Here is a 26,986-nt window from a genome sequence, read left to right on the forward strand (position 1 = left end):
GTATTTTAATATCATTTTAAAGTTTTCTTTATATCACTGTAAGTTTCACACACCAGCTACATTTTTCCTTACTCTGCCCCTAAATATTTTGATATCTGAAATTCCATGCATATGGACATAAAAATTGTAGTCCTTAATAGAAAATGGGAATTACTATGCACACATAACTTAGGAAAGGGAGCACATTTTCTTAAATTCTCTAAGTCCATTTTGCTCACAGTATGATCTTACCATCACAACTAGAGAACCTGCTAAATATTTATCCTAGACCTAATGAATCAGAATCTTTAGGACTGGTGACATGTCACCTGCACTTTAAATTAGCTCTTCTAAGTTACACTAGTTATGCACACTATGTTTGAGAACCAGCAAACTAAAACAGAAGTAAATGATACTAATATCAGGAGTATCTCTCCTTAGAACAGGAAAAGATGATCAGATGGGAATCATATTGGAGGACAGAAACATGAGACTGGGTAGGTACACCGAAATCAAAATTATAACATGGTTGTCAAGCCAAGCACTGTACTTGCTGATATTTTAAGATAGATAGCATCAGAATAATGTCACAGATTTAAATAACAAAACAAGAAAAAAGCAAAGGCTTTTATGAGGAGATACACTGAAGGGAACAGTCTGTCTATATAAAGTAGAACTTGAAGGAAAAACACAGTGTCATGTGCCATTGGCAGGGAGAGGAACAGAGCACAAACCCTTGACACTTTCATCCAACCAGCCTGCCCAAACTCAGATACAACTTTGTATTACATAGTGTTTATATTTTATTTGAATTGCCTAAGTAACTTCTACACGGGACCGTCCAAAGATCTTCATGCTTTGATTCCTTGCAATTTTCTTTCTCATGTCTTCAAGAATTGTGGAGTCTTCCTGTGGTCAAAAAATATCATACAGAAATTGTCAAAGCAATTAAAAGAATGTATAAAATAATTTTTGTCTCTCTAGGGACCACTATTCAATGAAAAAAGAAAAAAGAAGGGGAGGAAAAAGGGCTTAAAATCCAAAACAAGAAAATATTAAATAGTTAAAAAAATTGTCAAAGATACAAAAGCTAAGTGTTTACGCAGCCTTTTTCACAGTACAAATATGCACCCTAAAAGGGGATTTCAGAACACTGTGACTGCAGTATATTTCATACTCAATGTGGCTTGAGTGATAAAGCTCATTTTTCTTCTTTTCAATTCTTCTAATGTCTAAACTGTGCTTTCATTCTCTTTTCTGGCTATATGTCTACATTTAACTAGACTACATTTAACATTACCACCAAATAAAAAATTCTACCTCTGACTGTGACTCCATAAAACAGGATTTTTTTTATTCATGAGACAAAATGATGTCAGCCATTTTAAAAAATACTCTGAATAAAGCATTTTGGAGTAATTATCTTGAAATGGCCATCATCACTTCCCATCCCCCTTGGTCTTTCATATCAATGCCATTCTCCCAGGTACTATGAGTTCAGAAAGCAGCAGTTCTCTGAGCAGCATGCGAGGACTTCCATCTGTGGCACCAGAGACAAGGAACAGATATAAGGGACATTAGGAAGAGCCTTTAGGTCTTCCTGACTGAATGGATAGGAGAGGCTAAGGAGAGAGGAAAGAGTACAACTTAAAGGTTTAATGCTGGGTGATAAAGAGAATTATGATATCCCAGCAGAAACAGAAAAGAGAGGAAGTTTTGAGAGTAAAGTGATGCATTTCACTTTATATATGGAATTCTCAAACTGATAACAGGAAGTATTAACAAATAGCTGCAGAAACAATACTTCAGCTAAAGAGAGGGGCCAGGTTCGGAGATGGCAATTTGATCACTTTCATTCATGCAATGGTTATGGCATTATAATGGAAGAAATATTTCAATGGGGAAAAGTAAAGAAAGACAAGCAGAGCATATGGCTAGACCTTCAAGGTATGATGAAGAGAAGCCATTGAAAGGGACAGGACAACAGTAATCAGAAATTAGGTAAGAAAAGTAGTGGCTTGGAGTTATAGAGGTCAAGGGAGGAAGATAATCAAGAAAGTGGGGATTTCAGTTGCATGAAGCACAGGAAAAAGACCAAAGAAAAAAACAGATTTAGAAATTCAGAGGCTGTTAATATGTTTCAACAGAGCCAGATTTTAGGGTAATGGTGAAGGGGGAAAGATAGGTGATGTCCAGGACTAGCTAACAGAAATATGCTGGGCATCACATATGCAATTGAAAGCTTTCTAATAGCTGCATTTAAAAAGTAAAAAGAAATATGTGAAATTAGTTTTAATTATATATTTTGTTTAACCCAAAATTTCAATGTGAAATTAAAATAAAAATAATTGAGAATTTTACATTCTTTCTGTCTTTTGTCATCTTCAAAATTTACTGTGTATTTCACACTTACAGCACACATCTCAATTTGGTTGCTACATTTCAAAAGCTTGATAGCCGCACATGAATAGTGGCTTCCTTATTGGACAACGCAGAGTTGGAGAATGTAAATATGTCCCACACAACATGATGAAGACAGAAATGGGTCATAGAAGCCTGCAACCAATGTTGGAAGAGGGAATAAGGTAATCTAAATGGATTGCCTGAACCTCAGATGAGAAGTGGAATGACAGTGGCAGATAAAGTCTTCACAAATAACATTAGGAAACAAGGGGCAGACCTCTGTTGACAGTTCAATGCCCTAGAGGAGAATAAGAAATGAAGATGAGGCCACTAAATAAAAGTCAAGGGGAAGATATTCCTCTCTAGAGAAAGTCATGTCTGAGTTACGTTGAAGGAAATATTTGATTATGAGTAACAGTAGTGTGGAAATAAATGAAGACCAGCCAAATTAAAACAAGCAAAAACTATTGAGAACTTGCTAAAGGAAAGGAGTTAGTCACTGTTACTTGCATTTTGGCAGATTCAAAAGCGAGCACAGGAGTGGGAAAGTTTATAATGGACAAAAGGGAAGGCTTCAGGTGTGCCTTGAATGAGGCTGTTGGTATGATGAGGCTAGATGCTAGCTGACTAGAGGTGGGGCATCCTACATGATTCACTAGAGATATATATTTGGCTTTTCTGGCTGGTCCTAAATTGGAAGCAGAAAATCTTGGAAAGCTGTTAGTTATTAATCAAGTCCTGGCTTTTTTGGTCAGATTATAACAGGTGTTATTGTTTGGTTTCCTCGGTTGTTACTAGAAACAGTAGTCAGACTTCCTACAAGTCTGATGTATAGCAAACTGGCTCACTAGGGTATTATTGTAGATGATGGTTTGGTTTCCTAGGCAGGTTGCTGCAAATTGTGGATCAGAGTTCTATTCATATACAGTCTGGCCATTATCTGTGTATTCAGTCTCTCAGTATCCTTATTTATTTTACATTCATTGGAACTCTGTCTATTTGAATTTAGAATAGCTCAGGAAAGTCACATGTTGGAAGTCAAAAGACCTGGGTCATAATCTCCATTCTTTCATTAATTAATAGTGTGAACCCATCACTGAACTTCTTGTACCTCAAATTTTCTCATCCAAAAATGAATAGAAATCAAAAATTTGCAGCAGCAGAAATTACAAAAGGAAGACAGAAAGACACAAACCACAAAGCAGAGAAAATTAGTAACACTTCAATATAAATTAAATTTAACTGAATATGAAATTCTGGATATAAAAATGTTAAAACTCAGACTACAAATGAACAAGTAACAGAAAGATGTGAAGTCATAGTTAATGCATATGACATGGCATATGCAAAAGACCATAAATATATAACCATTTTTAATATTTATGCATCAAATTTCATAACAACCACTTTATAAAGCAGAAACTGCAAGAGATGCAAGGAGAAATAACCAACCCAAAATAATACACAATGTTAGTAAAGACAGGTAAAGTGGTAAAAAAATAAAGATATAGAGGCTCTAAAAACATAACCAATAAAATAAATTATATGAATATATATCAGACTTTGTCCCCCTAAAATAGAAAATATGGGTTAACCCTTGAACAACACAAGTTTCAAGTGCAAGGGTCCACTCACATTATATATTTTCTATATATAATGCCATGTCATCCAGAAATAACAACAGTTTGACTTTTTCTTACCAATTTGGATGTTTTTCAATAAATACATTAGAAAAATTTTTGAAGATTTATACCAATTTTTTACATAATTTTTTAATTGAAGTATAGTTGATATACAATCTCATATTAGTTTCAGGTATACAACATACTGGTTCAACAACTACTCTCATTTTTTGGTGTTCAGTTGTATGAGTTCTTCATATATTTTGGATATTAACCCCTTGTCATATGAGTCATTTATGAATATATTCTCCTATATTGTAAGATGCCTTTTTCTTCTGTTGATGGTGTCCCTTGTTGTACAGAAGCTTTTTAGTTTGATGTAGTACCACTTGCTCAGTGTTCATTTTGTTTTCTTTGCCCAGGGAGATGTGTCCAGGAAAAAATCACTCATACTTATGTTCAAGAGATTTTTGCCTATGTTTTCTTCTAAGAGTTTTATGGTATCATGACTTACATTCATGTCTTTGATCCATTTCAAGTTTACTTTTGTATATGGAGTTAGATAGTAATCCAGTTTCATTCTCTTTCGTGTAGCTGCCCAGTTTTTCCAACACCCATTATGGAAGAGACTTTTTCCCATTTTATTTTCATGACTCCTTTATCATATATTAATTGACCATATATGTGTGAGTTTATATCTGGAGTTCTGTTCAACTTATCTGTGGGTCTGTTTTTTGGCCACTGCCATACTGTTTTGATTACTGCAGATTTGTAGTATAAACTTAAAGTCAGAAGCATTAATACCCCCACAACTTTCTTCTTTCTCAGGATAGCTTTGGCTCTTCAGGGTCTTTTGTGGTTCCATATAAATTTTAGAATTACGTGTTATAGTTCATTGAAAAATGCTGTTGGGATTTTTATTGGGATTGCATTGAATCTATCTGTAAATTGCTTTGGGCAGGATGACCACTTTAATACTATTAGTTCTTCCTGTTAATGAACATGGGATAGGTTTCCACTTATTTGTGTCTTCTTAAATTTATCTCATGGGTGTCTTATAGTTTTCAGGTACAGGTCTTTCACCTCCTAGGTTAAGTTTACTCCTAGGTATTTTATTCTTTTTGATGCAATTGTAAAAGTAATTGTTTTCCTGATTTCTCTTCCTGTTAGTTCACTGCTAGTATATAGGAACTCTACAGATTTTTATGTGTTAATTTTGTATCCTGCAACTTTGCTGAATCCAGTTATTAGTTCTAATAGTTTTTTGGTGCTTACAGTTTTCTATATATAATGCCATGTCATCCAGAAATAACAACAGTTTGACTTTTTCCTTACCAATTTGGATGCCTCTTATCTCTTTATCTTGTCTGATTGCTGTGGCAAAGACCTCTAGTACTATGTTGAATAAAAGTAGTGGGAGTGGACATCCTTGTCTTGTTCCTGATCTTACAGGAAAAGCTGAAAGCTTTTTGTTACTGAGTATGATATTGGCTGTAGGTTTGTCATATATGGTCTTTATTATGTTGAGGTGTGTACCCTCTATTCCCATTTTGTTGAGAGTTTTTATCATGAATAGATGTTGAGTTTTGTCAAATGCTTTTACAGCAACTATTGAGATGATCATGTGGTTTTTATCCTTTTTGTTAATGTGGTGTATTATACTGATTGATTTACAAAGACTGTGTACCATCCGTGCATCCCTGGAATAAATCCCAATTGGTCATGATGGATGATCCTTTTGATATATTTTTTCAATTTGGTTTGCTAATATTTTGTTGAGGATTTTTGCATCTATGTTCATCAGGGATATTGGTTTATAATTTTCTTTGTAGTGTCTTTGGTTTTGGTATTAGAGTGATGGTGCCCTCATAGAATAAGTTTGGAAGTATTCCCTTGTCTTCTACTTTCAGGAATACTTTAAGAAGGATGAATATTAGTTCTTCTTTGACTGTTTGGTAGAATTCAGCTGTGAAGCCATCAAATTCTGGGATTTTGTTTGTTGGGAGTTTTTTGATTACCAGTTCAATTTCATTACTGATAATTGGTCTGTTCAGATTTTCTGTTTCTTCCTATGTCAGCCTTCAAAGGTTGTACTTTTCTCAGAAGTTTTCCATGTTTTCTAGGTTGTCCAATATACTGGCATATAAGTTTTCACAGAATTCTCTAATAATTCTTTGTATTTTTGTGGTGTCAGTTGTGACTATTGCGTTTTTATTTCTGATTTTATTTCTTTACTTGTCTTCTATTCATGATATGTCTGGCTAGGGGTTTGTCTTTTATTTTCTCAAAGAACCAGCTCTTGGTTTCACTGATTTTTTTCTATTATTTTATTTTTCTCTATTTCATTTGTTTCTGCTCTGATCTTTATTATGTCCCTCCTTCTACTAACTTTGGGTTTCATTTGTTCTTTTTCTAGTTTTTTTAGTTATGAGTTTATACTTTACTTGGGATTGTTCTTGTTTCTTGAGGTAGGCCTGTATTTCTTTGTACTTCCCTCTTTGAACTGCATTTGTAACTTCCCACATATTTTGAGCTGTTGTATTTTTGTTTTCACTTGTCTCCATGTACTGCTTGATTTCTTCTTTGATTTGTTCATTGATCCATTGATTATTTAGATACATATTGTTTGTGGGTTGTTTGTGTGATTTATTTCTAGTTTTAAACCACTGTGATCTGGAAAGATGCTTGATACAATTTCAGTCTTTTTTAACTTACTGGGTCTCCTTTTGTGTCCTAATATGTGATCTATTCTGGAGAACATTCCATGCGCACTTGAGAAAAATGTACACCCTGATGCTTTTGAGTGGAATGTTCTGTATATATATGTTAAGTGCATCTGGTCTAACATCTTGTTCAGTGCTTCTGTTTCCTTATTTATTTTCCATCTGGTTAATCTGTCCATTAATGTAAGTGGTGTGTTAAAGTTCCCTAATATTGAGTTCCAGTCTATTTTACCCTTCAGTTCTGTTAGTATTTGTTTTACACATTTAGGTGCTCCTATGTTGGTGTATAGATATTTATAACTGTTATATCCTCTTATTGGACTGTATCCTTTATTGTTATATAATGTCCTTCTTTGTCTCTTGTTACTTTGTTTTGAAATCTGTTTTGTCTGATACAAGTACTGCCATTCCTGCTTTTACTCCCTATTATTTGCATGAAATATCTTTTTCCCTTTCACTTTCAGTCTATGCATATCTCTAGGTCTGAAATGAGTCTCAGTCTTGTTTCTTTATCCATTCTGCCACCCCATGTCAACTGATTGGAGCATTTAGTCCATTTACATTTAAGGTAGTTATTGATATATATGTACTTATTGCCATTTTATTGTTTTCTGGTTGTTTTTGTCTCTGATCCTTTCTTCCTCTCTTATACTCTTATTACTTGGTCTCCTTTAGTGTTCAGATAAGATTTTTAAAAAACATTTTGTGTATCTGTTAAAAGTTTTAGGGCTGTAGTTACCATATGGTTCATAGATAAGTGTCCTAAATATATGTCTATATTTGGTCACTTTAAAAGTACTTTCTTACTTTTTTCCTCCTCCATATTATGTATTAGATGTTATAACACATATCTGAATTTTTTGTGTATCCCTTGATTGATATTTTGTATAGTTGATTTTACTATTCTTTTTAACATCATACTTGCTTAGTAAGTAATTGGCCTATTACCTTTACTGTGGGTTCATTTTCCCTGATGAAAAATATTTATGTTTAAAAACATATCCATCTACAGAAGTCCCTTTAACATATCCTACAAGGCCAGTTTAGTGGTGGTAAATTCTTTGAAGTTTTCTTTATCTGGGAAACTTTTAATCTCTCCTCTAATTCTGAATGATAACCTTGCTGGGTAGAGGATTCTTGGTTGAAGGTCCTTCTGTTTCAGTATATTAAATATTTTATGCCACTCCCTTCTGGCTTGTGAACTTTCTACTGTAAATCTGCCAACAGCCTTATGGGGTTTCCCTTGTAATTTTTTGCCTCTCTCTTACTGCTTCAGTATCCTCTCTTTATCCTTAATCCTTTGTTACATGTCTTAGTGTTGTCTTTCTGGAGTCCCTTTTGTTAGGGGCTCTCTGTGTTTCCAGGATATGGGTGACTATTTCCTTCCCCAAATTGGGGATGTTTTTAGCAATTATTTCTTTAAAGAGACTTTCTACTCATCTCTCTCTCTCTTTTCCTTCTGGTACCCTTATTATGTGAATATTGTTTCATTTGGAGGTGTCACACAGGTCTCTTAACATCTTCTCAATTCTAGAGATTCCTTTTTTCTCTGTTTCTCAGTTTCATTGTTTTCCTCTTCTCTAATTCCCATCTCATTGATTGTCTCCTGTACTTGCAGCAATCTATTATTCATTCCCTCCATTGTATGTTTCATTTTAGCTACTGTATTCTTCAGCTCTGAGTGGCTCTACCAAATCTTCTTTGTTTAAATCCTCCCTGATATCATCAATACTTTTCTGCATATCAGTGAGCATATTTATGACTATTATATTGAAATATTTATCAAGAAAATTGGCGATTTCTTTTTCATTTAGCCCTCTTTATGGTGCCTTTTCCAATACTTTTGTTTGGAAAATATAACTGCCTCTTCATTTTGTCTGGGTTTCTGTGTCCTTTGGGAGATCCACTATGCCTCCTAGTCTAGAGAGTAATGACTTTATGAAGAAGGCGTCCTGTGGTGCTCAAGAGCTCAAGACTCTGCTTACCTGCACCTGGTTCTCCTTTGCAGAGGAGCCACATGTGCTGTTAGTGAGCTGTGGGTTATGCCACCTTCCTGCCTGTCTGCCAGTAGTGGTTGGTCTCTGTCATCAGAGGCACTTTGTGAGCTGAACAGCAGTGCTCTTTCTGGGATTGTTGTGGGCAGTGCTGCCCTTTTCCTGCCCTGCAGCAATGGCAGTGCTGCAGGGCTGATGGGGTGGGTCAGGCACATGCACAGGGGAGTGGGGCACTGGGCTGGGCCTGCCAGCAAGGAGGAAGGAGCATTTGGAGCTGGCTTCCACAGGTGCCTCTCCAGTTCTGCTGAGAGAAGCCAGGAAAGCTGGGAAAGCCTCCCTACACCTTCCAGGCAGCAAAGTCTCCCTCTGCCTGCCAGGAAGCAAACTCTGTTCATGGCTAGACCCAGGAGGCCAGGCAGGTGGGTGCACAGAGAAATGTCTGGGGGCTGAGTCACTAGTGAGGGGAAAGGAGCATTTGGGGGCTGGCTCCCAAGTGTATCAGACCAGCTGGGCTAAGGGAGAGCTTGGGACACTTCACCCACCTGCCCTTTCTCCTGCAAATAGAGTTCCATCCAACCCCTACCCCTCTGGCACTCTTCCCACTGCTGATAAATATTTTTTAAACTGTCACCTCTGTTTTAGGCCTCAGTGAGACCAAGGAAGTGTGCCTGTCCTCTAGCATCAGGAGTCTCAGACTCCCAATGTTCTCCAACTTTCCCTGGTATCTCACCCCATTAATTAACAGAGCCCAATGCAATGTGAACTTGTATTCCCACAGCAGATCTCCAGGGCCAAGTATGAAGAGTTCCTGAGCATGTTTCTCCCCCACACTCCATTCCTCTCTCTCCCACTTGTGGGCTAGGATGTGGGAAGGGCTTGGTCTTGGTCAATCATGGCTCTGCCACTTTACCCTTCTCTGTGTGGTGATGTCTTCTCTTCTTCACCAGGTGCAGATGGTCTGTTCTGCAGTCTTTAGGTCATTTTTCAGGGCTAGTTGTTTCAGCTCTAGTTGCTTCCTTGTGTGTATGTGGGAGGAGATTTCCACCTTGCCTTCCTACTCCACCCTTTTTCACTGGAAGTGTAAAGATTTGTGACAATTTGAAAATCAAATTGTATTTTCTAGCTTACTTTATTGTAAGAATATAGTATGTAATACATGTAACATACAAAATATATGTTAATTGACTATGTTATGGGTAAGGCTTCCCATCAACAGTAGCCTATTAGTAGTTAAGCTTTTGGGGAGACGAAAGGTATACTCAGATTTTCAATTATGCACTGGTGGTGGGGGGAGGTCAGTGCCCTTAACCCCTCTGTTGTTCTAGGCTTAACTGTTTATTTTTTCTAAGAGCACATAAATATTTATGAAGACACACCCTATATTATAGTCCAAAGAAAATCTCAATGAGCTTCATAAGCTAGAATTGATACAAAGATGACTTTCTCATATATGAAATACAGATATTAATATCAAAATCAAAACATAAGTAGACTTTTCTAAAATTAAACAGCTATAAAATAACTCAAGTCAAAGGGGGAACTGAAATTTCAGAATTACTTATAAAAATAATAGTAGTGAAGACACTATATATCAGAAATAATGAGATACAATTAAAGCAAAGACCAGAGAAAAAAATCATAGCTTTATATGATTATACACAAAAAAATGAAAGAATGAAAAATAAATATCTAATTGAGTGATATTCTTTGCTTTAAATAGGATTTATGTAATATCACAAAGAAGTCAATTCTTCATGAATAATATAAAAGCTAACTTAAGAGCAGGTAAAAATTAACAATGCAGAAGATGGGGAACATTAAAAATAATAGCAAAAATGAGATAAACAGAAAAGTAGAATTTAAAAACAAAAGTGCTGGTTCTTTGGAAAAAATTAACAAAATACAGAATCTACTAGGTGATTAATCAAGCAATAAGCAGCACAAAACACAAAATTAAAAAATGACAATAAAAATTATTTTAAATCATAATTGATTGTATGGTACAACTCTGTGCAAATAAACTGCAAAACCTAAATGAAATATATACATTCTGAAAGTTAACCATGGTAGATATAAAATGTTGAACTAATTTCCATAAAAGAAATAGAGATAGTTTATTCAAACACTAGACCACAAAAAGCTCAAGGCCAAAAGGGTTTCAGAAGGAATCCTAGCAAACTTCCAAAGATCAGAATATCCCAATGCTTCTATGCTCTAAAACATAGCGGTAAAATTTGCCTCTTCTCCTCCTTAATATAATCTCTTTAACCTGGCCCTATGATCCACAACCCATTACCACTGCCTGAGTTCAGATAATCATTATCTTTTGCCTGGACTCTCCATTCTTTCTCTAATTTTTTCTGCAAGCTGATGCTGGAATGTTACTGTTTTGAAAATGAAAATGTGACCACTATTTTTTATTTTCCTAATTTCAGTGTACTGTATATTGAAGTTATAAGTGTGAAAATTACACCTGAGAAAACTCTGCTATCTTCTGAAACATATCTGTCTTAATTCCATTTTTGGATATGTGGAGCTTAAGGGACCTTTGGTACATTCAAGCAGTTTTTTTGGGAGACTTTGTAGAACTGAAAAGATTATATGGCTTAGGACAGAATTCTGGAAAATATCAGAGGAAACCAAAGAAAAAGAATTTAGTGGGGAAAAGTTGAGGGTATGAGAATGATCTTCCCGGTGATTTTTGTGGGGTGGTCAGGTAATAGCTGTCTTTGAGAACCTTGTTTCAGGATTTTTAGCCAAGGTCACATAACTATAATCTGGTTAGCACATAAACAGATTATAGCTATGGTCAGCATTCTGCACACACTGACTTTCTCCATCCAACTGTCCTCAGTAATGTCATGGCTTCTTATATAGTCTTGTGTGGATAACTCACTTCTCTTAAATTAATTATGCTCTCCTTAAGAGCAGGAACCCTATTTTTTTTGTACTTTTTATCAACAATAGCGCCCAGCACAGTGAAGCACTAATTCCTGCTACAGAATTCTTGTGTAATATTAACTATGATTTAACATGTATTTTCTTAAATCTATTGGATTTCTCTTAAGACCAGAACTTTTTTTTTTGGTATCATTAATCTACAATTACATGAGCAACATTATGGTTACTAGACTCCCGCTATCATCAAGTCCCCACCACACACCCCATTACAGTCACTGTTCATCAGCGTAGTAAGATGCTATAGAATCACTACTTGTCTTCTGTGCATTGTACAGCCCTCTCCATGCCCCCCACACACATTATGTCTGTTAATCATAATGCCCCTCTTACCTCCTTATCCCTCCCTTCCCACACATCCTCCCCAGAACCTTTACTTTTGGGAACTGTTAGTCCATTCTTGGGTTCGTTGAGTCTGCTGCTGTTTTGTTCCTTCAGTTTTTTCTTTGTTCTTAGGTTCCACAGATGAGTGAAATCATTCGGTACTTGTCTTTCTCCACCTGGCTTATTTCACTGAGCATAATACCCTCTAGATCCGTCCATGTTGTTGCAAATGGTAGGACTTGTTTCCTTCTTATAGATGAATAATATTCCATTGTGTATATGTACCAACTCTTCTTTATCCATTCATCTACTGATGGACACTTAGGTTGCTTCCATTTCTTGACTATTGTAAATAGTGCTGCAATAAACATAGGGGTGCATATGTCTTTTTGAAACTGGGCTCCTGCATTCTTAGGGTAAATTTCAGGAGTGGATTTCCTGGGTCAAATGGTATTTCTATTTTTAGTTTTTTGAGGAACCTCCATACTGCTTTCCACAATGATTGAACTAATTTATATTCCCACAGCAGTGTAGGAGGATTCCCCTTTCTCCACATCCTTGCCAACATTTGTTGTTGTTTGTCTTTTGGACAGTGGCCATCCTTACTGGTGAGAGGTGATATCTCATTGTGGTTTTAATTTGCATTTCTCTGATAATTAGCGATGTGGAACAGCTTTTCATGTGCTTGTTGGCCATCTGAATTTCTTCTTTGGAGAACTGTCTGTTCAGCTCCTCTGCCCATTTTTTAATTGGATTATTTGCTTTTTGTTTGTTGAGGTGCATGAGCTCTTTATATATTTTGGATGTCAACCCATTATTGCATATGTCATTTATGAATATATTCTCCCATACTGTAGGATGTATTTTTTTGTTCTATTGATGGTGTCCTTTGCTGTACAGAAGCTTTTCAGCTTGATATAGTCCCACTTGTTCATTTTTGCTTTTGTTTCCCTTGGTTGGGGAGATATGTTCATGAAGAAGTTGCTCATGTTTACGTCTAAGAGATTTTTGCCTATGTTTTTTCTAAGAGAGGAGCATATTTTTTAAACTGTTTTGCTGTTGAAAGAGATTGAGAGGAAGTACACTACACATATAACAAGATACACATAGCAAACCTATAGGTTTTTTTTTTCTTAGGTCAGGACAATTTTAAATAGTGTGTTTCATTGTCACCATTAATAGATGTTACAATTCATAAAACTATGGCATCTATATCCTTCTTATTGTGATGTAAAAATTGTGCTATAAGTGAAAAGCCAGGAAAACCCAATGTGGAAAGTATCTTGATTAGTTTGGTAAAGAGTTTTCAACTTAAAGTATAAATAATATTTTGTTTCATCTTTACTGCTGAATATACTCCATATCCCCAGGCTAATACTGAATATCTACCTGCTGTTAATCTACTATATATGCTCAGTATAGTTAATTTTTAAAAATATTATATCACTAGAAAAAACTCATCAGTGCTCATCATTCAGATAAATTAAAAAGCTAACCATAAAGTAAAAAGTTTGAGCAATGAATCATGTTAAACTTTCTTAAAATATATCAACTAATTACATGATGTTGAGCTCTTCAGAAGTTGCTTCAATGAATAAATTTGAAATTAGCATATTTGTAGCTGTGTCCTTGTGAAGTATATTAAGACCCATGGAAAGTTTGTTCTTTTATGCAGTTCTCAACATATACCTACAATTTTGTTAATATTGTTAATTTGCTTAGGAAACCCTTTTTATGTAGATAGTACATCGGAAGATTTTGAGCAAGTAATCAGGATGTAAATTCACTGAGTGTAGATAAAACATTTAACTTACACATAGATTGCTACCATTTAATTTGGTATGCATTTTTAGATTATCTCTTCATTCATTTACTCACAGAAATTCAAGTAGCCCTCTTTCTAAGACCTGGCCAAGTGTAAATTTGCAAAAGTATTGTGATACTTACATAGTGCTACTACAAGTAACAAGGAAGAAGGATCCCACTATGGTTGCATTAAAAGGTGGTTTCTGAGAGTGACAGACTGCAAAAGAATCCAAAATCTAAAAATAAGTCCCAGCTCATACAGATGCCAAAGCCCTCATTCCCTTCACAAAAGACTTCTTAAAATTCCATGCGTTTGAAAAAATTTGAAGTGCTCTCTTGATATTCAATTGAGTATTAACTATGAAGTGATAAATTACTCAAATGGTAAATGTGATTATGTATTTTAAAACTTCTGCATTTTCCATTTGTTTTGAAGATGAAGATGAGTGGACTATGTATCACTCAGGTTCTAACCACAAGAAATGGCTCACTCAAACCCACTGAGGAAAATTTAAGATTACAAAAGTGAGGGAAGCATTACAGGAAATCAGTAAGGAATAATGCTTTACCTCTGGGCAAGCAATTTTTAGGAAGTATTACTCTCCTACATCTGATTGTGTGAAGGGAGAGAATGACAATTCAAATCTGGACAGAGAAGTGTACTGGACAGGATCTATTTCTTTGCAAGAGAGACCAGCCAACCTATTATGATTTATTACAAAGATACCCTTAGGGAATAAATGCTCTGTCTTCACTCTCAAGGGAGATTTCCATTGCCTGAACACAATCAGAAGCCAGAGGACAAAAGAACTCTTTGATGTCATCTAGATAGGGATATACCCTAGATTACACCTTAGAGTACAGAGTAAACCTGGAGAGCAAAAGAAAATATCCAACATAGTACTCTTTTGCTGCAGGAAATAGAAAATCTAACTCAAGCTTGTCTAAGCAAACAGGGAATTTATTGAGTTCAGTCTCTGAAAATTACAGGGGTAGCTCTATCTTCATACCCAGCTTTATCCAGCACCTCTAAGAATATTACTGGGTCTTAGTATTTTTCCATCTCTCAGCTCTGCTGTCTTCCATGTACACTTTATTCAAAGTCTCCATGTGGTGGCAAGATGTCTAATAGCAGTTTAAGGTTGAAATCCAGAAAAAATAGAAAAACAATTAAATTAAATAAAAATAATAAAGTAAAAAATACAAGGTTCTTCCAACTGTTCAATCAGAGTTCCTGGGTTTGACTTTCACCAGCCTTGATGCATACCAAAACAAGTCTCCATCTGTTCCTAAACCAATCAAACTAACTAGAGGAATGAAACATGGTAATTGGCCTACAGTGAGTCACATGCTTATTCCTTGACTCAATAATATAAAACACCCAGAGCCCAAGAACAGAAAGTGGGGAAAGCTGAGTACTGTTACCAAAATTAGGAAAAATCGATGCTAGGCAGCCAAAAGACAACAAATGACCACTAAGGCCTATTTTGGTAATCTAATTCAGCTTCAGTTATGATGTTCAGGAACATATGAATCTACTAGTTTAGGCTGATCAAGTAGCATTAGAAAAATATGGTAACAACTTCTACCTTTATTCTAACTTCCACATTTTATGCCAGTGAAGCCATGACACATTTATTTACGTGTATATACTTACATATACATATATGTATATGCTAATATCTATATAAGTATGTACATAAAACTTCCCATGGTGCAATAATTTGATTTGTTGTTCTAGTAAACATTTATATTAGCTTTCTAGATCAATAAACCCTGTGCAGAACGTAAGACTCTCTTTAGGTTACTAATTCCTGAAAACTTTAGTTGTTAGTTCAACTTTCTTCCCAAACTATTGGCATAGGAGGATGAATTAATGGGTCAATTTGATGATAAAATTACACTTTGGCATATTTTTCTCTGAAAAAGACATATCTTTTTTCTCAAACAGAAATGGTTTTGAAACCCAAAATATCAAACTGCTATAGAAATTTGAAGTTGGAAAACCTTAAAATTATTTTAGGAACCAAGAACCAGCCAAGTTCAAGTGATTTAAAACTGATAACATTTTAAAATCAAATATTAAAAGAAATGAAACTTATGTCCCAGAGAAATTATACTATGAAGTAATATGAGTAGAGCTGCTATATTTTATCCAGGGAGACTACATAAACTTGCAATCCACTGTGAATTTCATTATGTGACTGGCAAGAAACTATTAAAGCACAGCCTAGATGTGCATTCCCCTGAAGTCATCTTGCTTAGGGAAGAAAAGCTTTAACCAGGTAGACATAGGATTGTTCTCTCAGATCACAGTGATAGTGTAAATGGAGTTTTTACTGCAGGTGTGTATTTGCTGATAAGACAAAATGAAGAATGCAAGTACTTAATCATCACATCTTCTCTAAAATGATACAGAAGCCTATTTTTAGCTGTCTACTGTGCTTTTTTACCTTTCCTCTCAATAACATACCTACCAATTGGTTTTTAAATTGCTTACCTACACAAAGTACATCAGCTTCTCATAGGTTTGTAGGCTGGCTTCATGTTTATTCCTCTACAGAAAGGAGCACATTTCTAAAATTATCCAGTACCATATCTAAAGCTGGATGCTTAGAAAAGCAATTGAGGAACAGGATATTATTTTCTTTTAGCCTGTTTAACAAGAAACAAACTGAGATGTATTAAACTGAAAACTCAGTAAAGTAGTCCCTACTATTTGTGGGAGATACATTCCAAGACCCCCAGTAAATGCCTGAAACTGCAGACACTACCAAATTCTATATATACTATATTTTTCCTATATATACATACCTACATTGAAGTTTAACTTATAAATTAGGCACAAGAGATTAACAATAACTAAGAATAAAATAGAACAATTATACTATAATAAAAGTTACGTGAATGTGGTCTCTCAAAATACTGTACCATACTTACCCTTCTTCTTCTTGAGATAATGTGAGAGGATAAAATGCCTATATAATGATATTAAGTGAGTGAATGACATAGGCATTGCAACATATCATTAGGCTACTGTTGACTTTCTGACAATATGTCAGGAGGAGGATTGTCTGCTTCCCAACCACAGTTGACCACAGATAACTGAAACTGCAGAAAACAAAACTGTAGATAAGGAAGGACTAGTGTACTATTTAAGATGGTTTTCCTTTAGTCCCTTTGTTGAGCTGGGAGACCTAAGTACAGTAATGCCACTATAACATCTAGGTGGCAGGGCTGTCCACTTTGGGTTTTAACTGGTCTCATTTTTGGAAGCTGGTATCCTTAGAGACCATGTCTCCCCACTGTTTTGATAATTCACTGAGATGTGGCAACAGTATCTTAAAGATTCCTGCCCCGACTATCTTCCTTAAGTGTTTTCTCACCCTGGCTGGCAGACTAGGAAACCTCCTGAAAGTCTGCTTATTCTTTCTCTCTCACTTATATTCTGGGCCCTTTCTTTCTTGTGGACACAGAGAAACGTTCAATGCTTTTTCATACACCTTGTGGACCACAAAGGTCCTAGGGTTATCACCAGGCACTTGCTGAGCCATACCAACCCTCCAGCATTCTCTGCTCTCCTGCTCTCCAGTTGCCATGGTGTGGCAAATCTCAGCAAGCCTACCAGTCTCAAGAGAAAAGGTGTTGCACAGAGAGTAAACCCAGAAGAGGGAGAGAAGGGATTTACCACCACTCTCTCCTCTCTCTGTACTTACCTCAGAACTCATTCCAAGGGTGAAATCTATACAGAAAATACCTAATTTCTCTTTCCTTGCCTCTATCTCCATTCCCATTCTAAATTTTTATACAAATTCATAATAGCTGCTTTTAAACCCTTGTCTGTTTACTTCCATCATCTTTGTGATTTCTTGGTTTCTATAGATGGATTTTCCACCTGTCTCTAGGTCACATTTGCATGCTTCTTTGCATTTCTGGTAATTTTTGATGAATGTTGAGCATGGTGAATTTTATTGTTCAGTGATTTTTATGTGTTACATTAAAGAGAGTGGAGTTTCTTTCACGCAGGCAGTTAACTTTTTGGAGATTAACTTGATCATTTTGATGCTTCTTTTTCAACTTTGTTAAGGCGTATCTAAAATAGACTTTACTCTAGGGGTAGTTTAAGCCTCTCTTTTTAGGACTAAAACTAAAAGTGTAGCCTTTCAGTGATTTCTGTTGAATTCCCTGAGGATCCCTGAGTGTCAACAGGCCTTTCCACCCTACTTGGTCAGAATTCAAACATCTCACAACACTGTGAATCTCTGATGGTTATGCACATTAACAGTTCCCTGTAGTTGTTCTTTGTCTGGCTATGTGTAAGTCTCACCCTATATTTGTACAGCTTAGTATTCGACTACTGAAAGGGACATCTGTGTAAACTACTGGAGTTTCTTTCCCTGCTTAGCACCCTCCTCTTTGGTCCTCTGCCTCATTAATTCCAGTTGGTTAGGCCTTCCTGAATTCCTTATCTGTCTCCTCAGTCCAGCAAGGCTGCCACACTCTGTCTAGGTTCCACTCTCTCCACCACTCTCCCTTAAGTGCCTCCAGCCAGAAATCCTAAGTCTTAGCTAGTTTGATTCCCTTGTCTCAAAACCCTGCAGTCCTGCATTTCCTATTGTACAATGTCTGAAAACAGTTGTTTCATATATTCCGTCCAGTATTTTTTGGTTGTTCACTATGGAAAGGTTAGTCTAGCACTTTTTAATTAGTCATAGCTGCAAGTAAAAATCAAGGCTTTTGCTATTCTCCTTTTATACTACTATTGGCAGTCCCTAAAATAATGGGTATACTTCTAGGCGCCCAACTGAGGAAAGGATCAACATTTAATTATTTGGACCAGAAAAAAAATCAATTAATAATTTATAAATCATACTGTCATGCCTTTCCTTAGATATGGAAACTAAATTGTATAGTCAATTTTATTACTACTCTAATAACTATGATCAACTTAAGTGGTGTAGAAAGAGCCAGAAGACTGATTCATAAACAGGACACAAGAAAACTTACTGGAAGAGAGGAAGGAGAAAGCAACTAAAAATGAGAGCAAGTTCCTGGAGAGCAAAGAAGGAATTAAGTTTTCCTCTTTCCTAATAAAGCTAAAGAGTTTCAGACTTTAATGATACAAGAGGCTGCAGTCAATGACAGGATACAGAGCAAGCATTTGCTCACTGCATGTCCTTAGGAAAATAAAACATAATGTACTAGAAGAGAGCAAACAGAAGCTCAACTGAGGAAGATGTGAGAGGATTTTCATGATTCTCTCCAAGACTTGAGATGTAGGAGGCAGTGTGTCACACGCCCCAGGTGAACATGGGTATTTGCATGGATCTTAGGAGAAACTGAAATGAACATTTATAAGTTTCAGGGAAACTGAGAGAGTATACAACCTAAATGGGCAAATATGCCAAAAAGTCTCACAAATGAGTTCTTAGGTGAAGTAAGGCACCAATATTTGAAAAGACAAATAGGTAAGTAGGTTTGTAAATACTGAGATGGCCCAGAAAATATACTATCAATCCACTTAGTATTTCTTATATGAAACATATTTTTGTTTAATCACTTTTAATATAATCTATCATAACACTTGTTCACAATTCAACTTTCTCCTTTTCCTTGAACACTGGAATGCTGGGAAAGGGGATGTTATGCCAACTCAGAATATTCCATAAAACAAATTTCTAGAATATTCCATAAAACAAAATGTCACTGATTCAGTTCTTATGCCACTAATTCCAAGAGTCCTACAGAGACTCTTCTACTATATAATTCAGGAAATAAGTTACCTTAATTCGGCCAAATAAGAGCCAATGCCAAAGGTATGGAAATACTTTTTAATTATACAGAGATAATCAGTGTGATGGTATTTGTTACACATTGTTGTTAAATAATACTATACTCTTGTGAACTTTATTCTGTATATCTTTAAATTGTAATAAGTGTACTAGATCTTTAATTCTGCAGAACTGATAAAAGCAGTAAATATAATCCACTTTCTTTTCTTTTCATATCCAAGTCCATAGGTATAGAATTAAGGGTTAATCCTTTCATCCTGATAAATCATTAATTCACTCATCAGGATGAAAGTTAAACATTAGTGATAACCATTCATGCCATCTTTTTTCAATTAGGATGTTTCTAAGACTTGTTCATCACTGTATTCCAGCACCTAGAGCTACTTGGCACAAGCAGGTATTCAATAAATATTAAGTGAATGAATGAATTACATACAATTCTCCTATTCATGCTCATCACCATGATGCCAGTGCAATTGAATACAATAAATTTTGGATCATCAACTAATGAATGGTCTAAGTGTCACAGAAAAATAATAAAAATGAAAACCAGAACTTCTAAAGCATGATGCAGTTTGTTTTGTTACTGCTGGGGAAGGGGCTGAAATATGGCTACAGAAATGGGCATGAAATGGTTAACAGCAAAACCTGCTACAGTTAGGAGTGAGACTTACAGCCCAAAAAGGGAAGTCACCTGGAGCCAATGACACACATAAAATGGGAGATAATTTTTTATTCAATGCTCAACATCTTAGTTCTTTTGCAGAAATCCCACAGTGGATAAGGAATCTCCATAAGTACTAGATACTGGAAATAGCAAATAAAAGCATTACAAGCTTAGAAATTCTGTTAATAAAGACCCTTAATTGAAATTAAAGCATTTGTAAACCAGACAACAGTAAAATGTCTACAATTCATATTACAACACTGATATAAGAAATAAGTGATGATGGAATTCAGAGGGACACTGCTTTTGGACCAATGTGGAACACAGTAAATTGAATGATGTAGAATTTCTAAACATTTCCAGTCCTCCATCTGTTCTTCATATATAATGGGGTCTCCAGCTGCTTCACCATCACAGTGCTGATCCAAATAAGCAATACATGTCTCAAAATGTGGCACTGAAGTGTAACACACTTGTGATAGTTAATTTTATGTATCAATCTGGCTGGGTCACAATGCCTGGACATGTGGTAAAACAGTATTTTGGATGTTTATTTGAGGGTATTTGAGGAAAAGATGAGATTTAAATTGGTGGACTTTGAGTAAAGCAGAATGCCCTCCAAATGTGGTCCTCAACCGATCAGTTTGAAGGCCTGAATAGAACAATACACTGACATTCCCTGAGCAAGAGGGAATTCTGTCAGTTGATGGCTCTCAAATTTGTACTGCCAATCAGCTCTTCCTGGATCACCAGCATGATGACTTTCAGACTTGAACTATAGCAGTGGCTTTTTCTGGGTTTCTAGCCTGCAAGACCACACTGCAGATTTGGACTTGCCAGGCTCTATAATTAAATATACACACACACATACACACACACACACACACACACACACACACACACACACACACACACACACACACGGGGGACAGACACATATCCCACCGATTCTGCCTCTTTGGAGAACCCTAATGCAAGTTTGCAGATATTTATTCTACATACATAGAATACTGTAGAGAAACTATCCTACTCACACCTCAGAGTGACTATCCTTAGTTATAGATACACTGAAATCAACAATGACTAACACAAGATAAAAGACAAAAACCAAATACAAATAAGGAGAAGAAAAATATAAAGGGACATATATGCCATATTGAGTCCCGTCCCTTACTCTGAGTGTTATATCTTCATGTAAATTATTTGTACATTGTCATTCATTCACTCAAACATATTTATTGAGTACCTCATATATGCCAGGCATTGAGCTACTTTTTGAGTACAAAGTCATAAACAAGACAGATATGGACCTGCTTTCATGAATCGTGTATTTTACTTTAGAAGCCAGACAATCAGTAAGGAAACAAATTATGGTAACCATTATGGTGGAAGTAAATGGAATTAAAATAAATGAGAGAGAACAGGTCACCTTTAAGCTGAGAACTGAAGATAAAAAGAAAATAAAGAAAGTAAGGGAAGAACATTTCAGAAAACAGCAAGCACAATAGCTCTGAAGTGGAGAAGTATTTAGCAAGTATCAGAAAATTCCAGTGATTGATAGGGTTGAAAAGAAGATAGACTAAAGGCAGAGATCAGATCATAAAGGGCTTTACAGTGAATTTATTAGGATAAAGAATGGAATCTTTCTGAACTTGGAAATCAGATTACTGTCTAAGAAAGTGAAACCAGGAAGGATCAAAGCATAAGACACAAGAATCACCATCTGTGAAAGTGGCTACAAGCAGAAGAGAAAATGTGTGTATACCTGGAGAGTGTGAGAAATACACAGTTCCAGAGTGACTACAGTACAGACACAGAGAATGATTAGAATATGGTTATAACTTTAGCTGAAACATAATCAATGACATTGAATTCTACCTGAAGAAGTAATCTGTTAACAAGTCCGAGATACTCCTTAAAGGTACCTCTCCAGCCATAATTTAGTATGTGAATGGGGGGAAGGGAAGGGTGTGGAGGAGAGGAATTAATAGACTGAGTTCCCAGTATCTTCCTGTCATTGTTTCAACAAAGGTAATTCGGTTCTGTTTTGTATACTGGGCTTCCATTTTAAGAAACTTTTCTAAAAAATTTTTGAAAACTACTTCAAAAGTAGCAGTATGTATACATGGAGAATAAAACTGCTAAAACAGGAACAAAGATGGATGGCTAGACAGACAATGATAGGTAGATGAAAGATAGATAGATAGATAGATAGATAGATAGATAGATAGATAGATAGATAGATAGATAGTGGGAAGGCGGTGCCTAGGTGAGCAGAGTATCTGATAGCTGTAGCAGGAATATTCATACAGAGGAAATGAATGCATAGGATTAGTTTGAAGGAATCAGTCATTATCACCCAACAGCCTGCTTTTGCTTTGATTCCAGGCTCACAAACTTCTGACTAAAGCTGGTTTCTCACGGAAAATATATTGATATTCGATATGAGTTTCTGGTCCACATAGCTTTTGTACTGAACCATTAATACATTAACAATATGGTTTCTAAATCAGTGTCTAGTTAGTTTGGTTAGTGTGTATCAGTCTGGCAAGGCTGCCTTGAGTTTCTGCACTTAAAAAATAGGACCATGAACATAATGACCACATCATGGAACTGCCACACTGACACTTCCAGAGAATGACCAGCCAGTCTCATTCTGTGACTTCTGTGGCGAGTCTCTTTTTTAACCACAACCCACTGGAACTAGAGAATCTCATTCATTCAAGCAGACTATCCACAGTACAAACCCAACCTTATCAGCAATGCAATACAAAAGGAAAAAATGTCATACCAGTTTCACAGAAAAAGAACAGTGACTTAAAGAGATACATGGCAGTTTCAGCACTTGGGAGTTTTTACCTTGGAACAGAAAATGTTAAGGCTTGGGAGATCAGAAGATCTGCCGCCAAAACACAGCTGAGGCTCCTGGGCTAAACTATTTACACTATGCTAACTCCCTACTCATGGTAATGGTTGCTCACATTCTTAGCCTTATTTTAGCTGTTGAAACTTCATTTTCTCATTCTATGCAGTGATGGGTAATTGTAAAATCAAATTATATTTCCTAAGAGATAAGAGATATTTAGTCTTCTTTAAAACTTTTCCCTTCTATTATGAGCAACAGGTATTTAATTAACTCCAACCTATACAGCAGCCAAAGTGATCCTTTTATAATGAAAGTGACAGTGTGCCTTTCTGTTTAAAACCCTGAAACAACTCCCATTCCACTGAGGAAAAAAAGCCAAGTTTCTTCAATAGCCTACAAACCCTGCACCTCCATGCTCTCTCTATTCCTGCCACACTGTCTTCCTCACTGCTCCTCAATATACCAAGTACCTTCCTGCCTTAGGACTTTTGTACTGGCTCTTCCCTCTGCCTGGAACTCTTTTCTTCCAAATAAGGTGATGATCAATTCTTTCATCTCCTTCAAGTCTTTCTCAAATATTATCTTCTCAATGAGACCTGCCCTGGCCATTCTTTTTAAAATTGCTAAACCTACCCCTTCACACTTTGAATGCCCCTTACTCTGATTTATTTCTTTCTCTGTAGGATTTATCACATTCTAATAAACTATATAATTTACTTACTTATTATGTTTGTTACTTATTGCCTGTCTCCTTCCACCAGAATATATGCTACTGAAGGTAGGAATCTTGATGTATTTTTTCACTCTTATGTTCCTAGCTTCTGAAACAGTGACTAACCCCCCCAAAAATATTTGCTGAATGAATGAATTCACTCATTCAATTAGCTGCACTTGTATATGTGAACACTCCATATCTACCAATAATCAAATGTCATATCTAAAGTGGATAGGTTCAAAGTTAAATCTTTACCCAGATATGCTGGATCTTCCAATGCCATTAAGGAGGGCAATACACTAAACAAACAATACGTTTCTACTTTCTGAAATCCCCCTTTGGTGCTTCCATCAATAAAATAAAAAGGGGTTATTATTTAATAACTAAAAGATGATGAATTACCCTTTTTCAAAGAGTTAAAATTGTGTTAAAAATGGGTATCAAACCAATCCAAAATGTATGGACAAAGAATACTCTTTTGTTTAGCATCAAACCATCAATTTTTCTTGGTTATAACCCTGACATGTTCCCTGGCATAGTATTCTGAGAAACTGCCACAAATGAAAATCTAAGAAGTATGTGTACGTGTTTTTATATCTTTATAAGTAGTCATAATAAAGTACCTGAAAACAAGCACACTGACCTATCCTATGTCAACATCACATACATCTTTCAACTGTTTTTTTTCCAACAATCATGATGAATTTGTTCAGAAATATCCCACTCTGTTTCCAAGTCCTTTTTGTAAACAAAGACAAACATGGAAAAAAATGGCTAGCTGAGAATAGTATTGCAAATGGCCACCAAATAAGGTCAAGTATTGTACATCTCTGGGAGTACACGGATTATGATATAAACACACCACCACCACCACCACCACTTTATCCCGGATCACTGCAATTCAGCCCAAGGGTCTGTTCAGAAGTGGCCTATACTAGAGCTGAAATTGTGATTTCTCCACTTGGAAAACTTAATTTAAAATTACTGAGCTAATCATACTAGACAATGAGATATGAACTGATTTACATTAAAATAATATTCTCAAAATATTTACTAGTAGCTAAAAAAATAAAGAGGTTAGAGACACCATTATCTTATAATGACTCTATATAATAGAACACAATTCTCCCTCCCTGAATCCTTGTTTAGTTGGTAGGTTTTCTGGTCATGGGGAGAAAATTTGATACCCACAATGATCCTATAGCACCCTCAAGTGGATAAATAGTACACTGACAGTGTTTTTCTTGAGATGTATTGGTCTGAGATGTGAAAAATAAGAGAAAGTAGTGGTATCCTTTCATACAAAGAGATAGATGAATGAAGATATACCAACTCTTATAAGAAAGGCTTACAGTTTGAACTATTTATTTAACAATGAGGATGGAATTTTGGCTGATTTAGCCATACTTTACATTTAGTATTCCTCATTCTTCCTTGAGTCAGCTCAGGATGACTTTGAATGAAACAAAGCTATATGGCTAGCAAAGCTATAATCTAAACCTCTTGCGCCATGAGCTTATGAATGAAACCAAGAGGAAAAAGGTTAAAGGCTATCTTTAGATAGTAAAATAACAATAGAAATTTTTAAATAAAATAAGTTCCATCCATATTTATTTTCAAACTACATCCTTAAGGAGCTTGGTTTCAGCTGACCTTCTAAACAGTAGAAAGAGTACTGAATATGCAGTAAGATAATTCTAAAGTTAGTTTTTGAACAAATTATTAACCTCTCCATATCTGTTTCTTCATTTTTTAAAGGGCAAAGTAAAAAGAGGCTACTAGTTGGTGGCTTCTTAGTGAATTAGTCAAGATACTTTTGGTTCCAAGCCATAAATTTACTCAGGATGGCTTTAGCAAAAAAAAAGTTGGCAGGTTTTTTTAAGAAAAAAAAGAGATGCTGAAAATTAAAGGGAGGAGTATTAACATACTCCTAGGGTACTATTTGGTTTTACCAACCCTTTCCTGATAAACACATGCCATTAACCAGAAGAGAATGAGGAGGTGTTGAAATTGTTAACTCCAGAGCACAGGAACACCAGAAGAGTCTTTCTACAAATATTTCTTATTTCTTATATAATCGCAGATTATTTGTGTTAACTCCTTCCTATATGGTAATACACAAGTTGCTGAGATCCAGATAGACTGTATCTTTTGTATACAGTGTCACTAACAGCTGTACATTATTTTGGGGAAACCTGAGGGACCTAAGAAAGGCATCTTTGAGATATGCTGCTTGTGCCTCTCCAAATTTATGGCTTGGAACCAAAAGTATCTTGACTAATTCACTAAGAAGCCACCAACTAGTAGCCTCTTTTTACTTTGCCCTTTAAAAAATGAAGAAACAGATATGGAGAGGTTAATAATTTGTTCAAAAACTAACTTTAGAATTATCTTACTGCATATTCAGTACTCTTTCTACTGTTTAGAAGGTCAGCTGAAACCATATACAGTGGCTTACATTGCTTTGGCTAATTTTTGTGATCTTTGCTAAATAAAACAGGCATTTAATCTGTTGTATGTGTCTGTGTGTGTAAACACACAGGTGCACAGGAGATGGAGTATCTTCCCATCAATCTATAGTCTGAAATAACACACTTATGTATTACCATGATTTTATACTTGCAGTCTCCAGAATGCATCTTGCTTTTTCATATATCTACTTCTTTAATGATATTCCTTCCTCCTGAATGTACATACTTGCCTCCTTCTCTTTTGTCTTAATCCCATCAACTCCAACTTAATTAAACATACTGCTTAATCTAGAAAAGTTATTTGGAAAAGATTTTCACCCCTGAGGAAAAAAAGGGGATCTAAGCAGAAACCTAGTAGGTGTCCACACAATACTACTTACCACTGTGCCATATCTAATTCTTCTTATGTCTCCTCCTCTATTGATTGTTGTGCCACTCAAGAATCAGGTGTTTTTTCATCTTTATGTCTCCAGGGCCTAAAGGGTATTTGTTAAAAGATGTATATATGTGTTTACTTAGAAATGGAACTTGATCAATATCACAATAAAAACATGTCCAGAATCCTGACAAGAAAGATCTGACTGTCTTGAATACCCTGCTTTCTCTTCCTTTCCATACATTCACTTAATTAAACATACTGCTTTAATCTGGAAAAGTTATTTGGAA

At 35.7% G+C, this 26,986-nt stretch overlaps 1 long non-coding RNA gene across 2 annotated transcripts in view; it reads right to left on the reverse strand.

Annotated features, from left to right (window-relative positions):
- Positions 1-758: 758 nt before the first annotated feature.
- LOC118932877 (uncharacterized) overlaps positions 759-26,986 on the reverse strand; it is a 28,223-nt gene continuing 1,995 nt past the window's right edge. For both annotated transcript variants that reach the window (XR_005032936.2, XR_008997025.1), the window contains exons 2-3: positions 26,701-26,796; positions 759-888 (exon numbers count right to left, since the gene is read on the reverse strand). This is a non-coding gene — a long non-coding RNA (uncharacterized LOC118932877). The remainder of the gene's footprint in view (positions 889-26,700; positions 26,797-26,986) is intronic.

The sequence above is a fragment of the Manis pentadactyla genome, chromosome 1 (assembly GCF_030020395.1).
Source record: "Manis pentadactyla isolate mManPen7 chromosome 1, mManPen7.hap1, whole genome shotgun sequence".
Classification (NCBI taxonomy): domain Eukaryota; kingdom Metazoa; phylum Chordata; class Mammalia; order Pholidota; family Manidae; genus Manis; species Manis pentadactyla.